This window comes from Manis javanica, chromosome X, assembly GCF_040802235.1.
Source record: "Manis javanica isolate MJ-LG chromosome X, MJ_LKY, whole genome shotgun sequence".
In the NCBI taxonomy this organism is placed as follows: Eukaryota; Metazoa; Chordata; class Mammalia; order Pholidota; family Manidae; genus Manis; species Manis javanica.
In genome coordinates, this window is record NC_133174.1 from 97,156,355 (window position 1) to 97,162,652 (window position 6,298).

The window sequence follows — 6,298 nt, forward strand, 5'->3', positions numbered from 1 at the left end:
ATATTTGTAGGTGAATAAGGAAACAAAGTTTAAATTGTCATAAGGGTATACAGAACCTTTGTAATACAAATTGTATCTTAGTGTTTTATAAGACATTTAGTACCATAAAACATATGTTACTATTGTGGTCATAGCTCTGGCAATAACTTCGACCTGTTTATGACTTCTGAGCCTGTTTCTACATCTCAAACGTCCCGTCTTACCTTCTTCAGAGGTGTAAGATACCACCTGACAGGCATAGTCCTGTATACCAATCATCTGATAAATGAGCAACAATCACAGCAAGCAGATTCTAATTTTAACTTCATTCTTAATTAAAATTGAAACAGGGCAAGTGGGTCAATGACCCTTGTTTTCTTTTCCCATTTTAACAACCACCTATAGCTTATGCATTCTGTGGTAACTCTTCCTACCAATGGAAGGGCTTAGGCCATTGCATTTGGGGCATTGGAGTTACCAAATGTTTTCATATTTATTTTCTCATTTGCCCCTCATACAAATTCTGTCATTTATTCCACTTTATAAAAGGAAAAAAGGAAATTCTGAAAAGTAATTTGCTCAAAGCCTCACACGTAATAGCTGTTCCTGAGAGTACTCGGAGAAGCATCTTACAAGATTATCAGTGAAACTCCTTGCTAAAAATCCCTGCTTAAGAAGTCTAGAAATGGTTTATGGTTTGTAGCATCATATGCCTTAATAATTCTTTTTTACTTTCTCTTTTCTTAAGCTAATGTGCTCATAAGCCACTTTGAAGGGAGTGGACATAACAGGGGATGGTGCAGATTTATTAATTCTCATTTAGAGAAAATAAAAGCTTATATATAAAAAACACATATATATTTAAAAAAACTTTAGTCCAAGAGTATGTAAAAATATCAGATTGTGACTCTTGCAGTTTTGTACAGTGGAATTACATTTAAGGGAATTAACAATATATTTTCATGAGGGAAATATTTTCCATATCAAGATATAAATTTCTATGGAACTTATTAACTCTGTTATAGATACATTTGGACAGTGAGCGGTCACCTTGTCAGAAAGGCATCGATGACAGTTCCATTTACACACATTCTTGAAGAAAACAGATAAAAAACAGTCTCTACACTGTGATTCCTATGTATTGTCAATGCTTTATTTTGTGTAGGTCATTTTTTGTACTTGTTCCTGTGGTTTGCCTTTCCTGTTTCCGACAAATGGAAGTATGAAAGAAGCTTATCTTTTCTTTACTTCCTGACAGTATAACAATACCTGAATAGTGTAGGTAGCAATTGGACACCAACTCCAAGCCTTCAGAAACTCCATTCACAACCAAAGCTACATTCTTTTTCAAGACAATGATCCTCTACATCATGGCGAAACAATGTATTTTCATAAATGCTTGTAAATGCTTAAAAATTGGCATTCAAAATGGGAATCAATAAATCAATATTAGGAACTCATGAAAACACTTGCATGTGCACACACACACACAAATGTAGAGAAAAACAGAATTTGGGAGAATTATATTTTACTATAAGGTTAGAATTTAGTGTTTTTAAATTTTTAAATTTAGCATTATGATATAGTTTAGAATCAAGAAAAAGGAAGAACTGTATGATGAATTACAAAAACAGTTAATAGTAATATTACCACAGTGAAGAGTGGTAGTTGAGGTATGTAAGTCATAGTAATTAACAGTTTAGACATTAAAATGTTTTCCCAGTGCACACATTTGTCATTATTTACATGGAAAATTTCAAGATTCACTTATTTCTTATTGACCTATGTGCGCCAAATCATGTGAGGTTTATGGAAACTGTTTTTCTTTCGTTGTTTCCCTGTCTTTCATTTTGGCATGTTATGGCATTTCTATTTAGTTGAGTTTCTCAGAAGCTTACATCTTAGCTTGATGAATGAGGGAAGGTAAAAAAATATTCAGATTAATTGAGAAAAGTCTCAAAGGCTTTAAAAGTGTTCAAGACACAAGTATGAAAATAACCATTGAGACTCTTAGAAAGATTTTTTAAGTGGTTGTGAATTTTTTTGGAACAGATTTTCAGGAGGAATATACGTCTTTAACATTTATAAAGGGTGGTGTGTGTGTGTGTGTGTGTGTGTGTGTAAAGGGTGCTAGGGTAAAGGTAAAGATGGTTATTCAGTTGTGATTTTTCTCTCTGTTAGAATTCAGGAGGAAAGGCGCCTGAGTTTCTGGAAGGATTGGAAAACTCAGCTACATTTGGGTATGTGAAGCCCTGAAGATCTCTATTCCCATCTAATAGGGGTTAACATCCAGACTTTATTTCCTGTTTGCCATCTCAGATCCCTTTTGGACACCATCCACTATCACCTTGATATCTTTGTTTCTGGCCTTTTTATAGCAGCCTGACCTTGAATATTGATTTTTCTTTAACAGTTAACTTTGGTGTTCTTGGTCTCAGGCCATTTCAGAAGAGCAATTAAGTCAGCCAAGTTGTTCACCTGTAAGGATCTAAGTCTCTCCATTACATTCTAATGGTTAGACTATTTAATGTAACCTCTTCTTTACTCTGAAAGGTTTAAAGAATTGTACATTGCATATATGTGTTTCCACTTCCATGGGCAGCAGATTAATACAGTAAAATGAGACCAGAGATCATGCATTCTTTGAGCAGAGGATCAAGTCATGATTTTGTGTTCTGGGATGTTATGTGACTGGGCAGGAGCTCTCTACTTCAGGGCCTACCAGAAATAATTGTAACAGTCAATTCGAGGCAGCAGGGCGTAGCTGTAAATACCATGGACTCCAAAGACAGACTTTGAAATGCTGAAAATCCTGCTTGAAATCCTGGCTCTACACTACACGTAGTGTAACTTTGGAAAACTTATTTAACTTCTTTGTCCTTCAGTTTTCCCATCTTTCTAATGGAGATTACATTTGTACCTGATAGGGAACCAGTTGTGCTGTGTCCAAGGCCTTGCTTCCCATGACACCATGCTGACCATAACTTGTGTTAAAGTTCATTGAGATGGACAAAGTAATAGGAGTTTAAAAACATGTACAGAATGAGAAAAAGTGTAGTGGTCAAAAAGAGTGAATAAATAAATCATGCTTAAAAAAACTCATCTTGCCACTTCCCTGAGGTAAACCAGCTATTTCAAAAGAGATCTTGTTTTAAACTTTGTTTAAAACAAAAAACAAAAGTGAATATCTGTCAAACCATAGCAGGCAGGAAATGCCAAAGTTGTTGACCTTTCCCTGGAAACATGTGACTTCCATTGTTGGCTGTATAAATCTGGAACTTTTCTAGGAAGGACATGAGCATATTTGAGTTATCATGAGGCTCCATAAGTATCCAGGTTTAAATCATGTGAGACTTCATAGATTATAGTCAGAGTTGCAGAGCTAGTAAATTAAAGAGAGTGTGAACCTTTGAAAAATATTTGATTTACCTACCGACTGAAACTCGTTTCTAAGGTAAGTGTTAGCACAAATAAACAACAAAAATATATGTTTATGTAACTGCAGAACATCTAAACTACTGACCTAGCCAAAGAAGAAAATAAAATGTTGATTTTTAAAATATAAAACAAATCAAAAGGTAATTTGTTACTGTTTATTACTGGTATTGCATTGATGAAACTGGTTAAGTGAATCTTCCTAATTTTTAAAACTGAGTCCTGACTGTTTTTGAACATTTTGACCATAGCTTCTGGCCAATGTAATCACCCAAGTTCATCTGTTATGATAGCATGATGGGCATCTGTAGTGTTCCACCACTCGTGCTGCCATAATAGCTGTTTCCCCATTCCCTGAACTTCTTTCTCATTACAGTACATGGGCATACCACCTACTGTGTTGATCAAGACAGAAATCTAGAAGGCTTCCTTGATTACCTTGGTTCTTTATTGCCCATAATGAATTCATCACCAGTTCTGTGGATTTTACTCTGAAACATCTATCTTTACTCTGGCCACTGCTTCTCATCTCTGCTGCCACCAACATAGTCCAAGCCACTATCATCTCTAGCCTGGACTGTCCCAGTGGTCTTTTATGTGGTCTCCCTGCTTCTGTGCTTCCTTTCCCAACCTCTTCTGATCCATTGTCCAAACAGTAGAGAGATCTTTTAATCAGACCAAGTTACCACCTTGCCTATAAGTGGTTTTCCATTGCAATTAGGATAAAATCCCAAATCCTGTCTGTGGCCTGCAAAGCCATGCTTGGTGTGTCTCCCGCTTCCTTTATACCACCACACCCTTTGGTGTCTTTGCTGCAGCCGTCTTTCATTTCCTGGAACACAGCAGGCTCACTCCTGCTTAGTGCCTTTGACAGCACAGTTGCCTTTTGCTCCTTCTGCAGGTACTTCATATGGCATACCTGGCATCTTCTCTTTTGCTTCTTCGCTTAAATTTCACCTCATTGAGGCCTTTGCTAACCATCCCATTTAAAGTAACCCCTACCTATTATTTTCTGTGACAGCATCCTGTTTCTTTCTTCATAGTCCTTAATACAAACTCCAATCATATTTTAAATTATTAAGTTATTTATTCTCCATGTTCTCCACTAAAAACAAGCTCATGACAGCAGGGACTATGTCTGTATTATTTACTGATGATTGCCTAGAGCTTAGCACAAAGTTTGCTATAGATAGACAACTACTAATTATTTGTTGAGTCAATGTATTATTCTATCTAATACCAGATCTTTTAATTTATCCAGTCCATTCTGCATCTTTGTAGGAGAAGATAAATTCTCTCAGGATAAAAAAGTACTTTGGAGGCAGAAATGTCTAGCTGTGTCTTACAAATGCATAAAATTGCCTCACATATGCCATTCACCAAAGGCCAAAGGAAAAGTTCTTTTCAGGGGCTTTTCATTAATTCCTACACATCCTTTGGAAATTTATGGGAGTAGATACTAAGCCTAAAATTTATTTCTCTTCTTATTGGATTATACTTACCTAAGGACATGTTTCTCTTCAGAATCGCCAGGTTAAATATTTGTGTATCACAGGTACCCCAAACTAGCAATTAACTGCCGCTCTCTAGAATTTGGCATCAGGTGCAAAACGGGGAGATGGGAAAAAGGACTAGTCAGGTTAATATTTTAGCATATTCATTAATAGAGTATGAAACTATTATTCCATTGAGAGAAAATCCTAATGGGGAATTAAAGATGGCGGCATGAGAGGTGAGACAGAGGCTTCCTCCTCAAACTGCACATACTATGAAAATATAATTAATACAACTAATCCTGAAAGAGCAACAGAAAAGAGGACTGCGCCAGACTGCATACACCTGGAGAAAAGAGCAGACCTCATGGAACAGGGTAACGTACCAACGCTGTGGCCCGGCAGGGCCCAAGCCCTTCCCCCACCCTAGTTCACATGCGGGAGAGACAAAAAGGGATAGAAAGTGTCTTTGAGGGGATAATTGCTGAAAACTTCCCCAGTCTGGGGAAGGAGATAGTCTCTCAGGCCATGGAGATACACAGATCTCCCAACACAAGGGACCCAAGGAAGATAACACCAAGACATATAGCAATTAAAATGGCAAAGATCAAGGATAAGAACAGACTACTAAAAGCAGCCAGAGACAGAAATAAGATCACATAGAAAGGAAAACCCATTAGGCTATCATCAGAGTTCTCAGCAGAAACCTTATAGGCCAGAAGGGAATGGCATGATGGATTTAATGCAATGAAGCAGATGGGCCTCAAACCAAGATTACTTTATCTGGCACAATTATCGTTTAAATTTGAGGGAGGGATTGAACAATTTCCAGATAAACAAAAGCTGAGAGAATTTACCACCCACAAACCATCTCTACAGTCTATTTTTGGAGGGACTGCAATAGATGGAAGTGTTCCTGAGGTTGAATAGCTGTCACCAGAGGTAATAAAACCACAGTAAAGAAAGTAGAACAGCTAATTACTAAGCAAATGCAAAATTAAATGAACTATCCCCAAAGTCAATCAAGGGGTAGACAAAGAGTGCAGAGAATAAGATACCTAATATATAAAGAAGGGAGGAGTAAGAAAAAGGAGGAGAAAAAGAAAAGAATCTTTAGATTGTGTTTGTAATAGCATACTAAGTGAGTTAAGTTAGACTCTTAGGTAGTAAGAAAGTTAACCTTGAACCTTTGGTAACCACGAATCTGAAGCTTGGATGGCAATAAGTACATACCTATCAATTATCACCCTTAATGTAAATGGACTGAATGAACCAATCAAAAGATATAGAGTCACCGAATGGATAAAAAGCAAGACCCATCTATATGCTGCCTTCAAGAGACTCACTTTAAACCCAAAGACATACACAGACTAAAAGTGAAGGGACAGAAA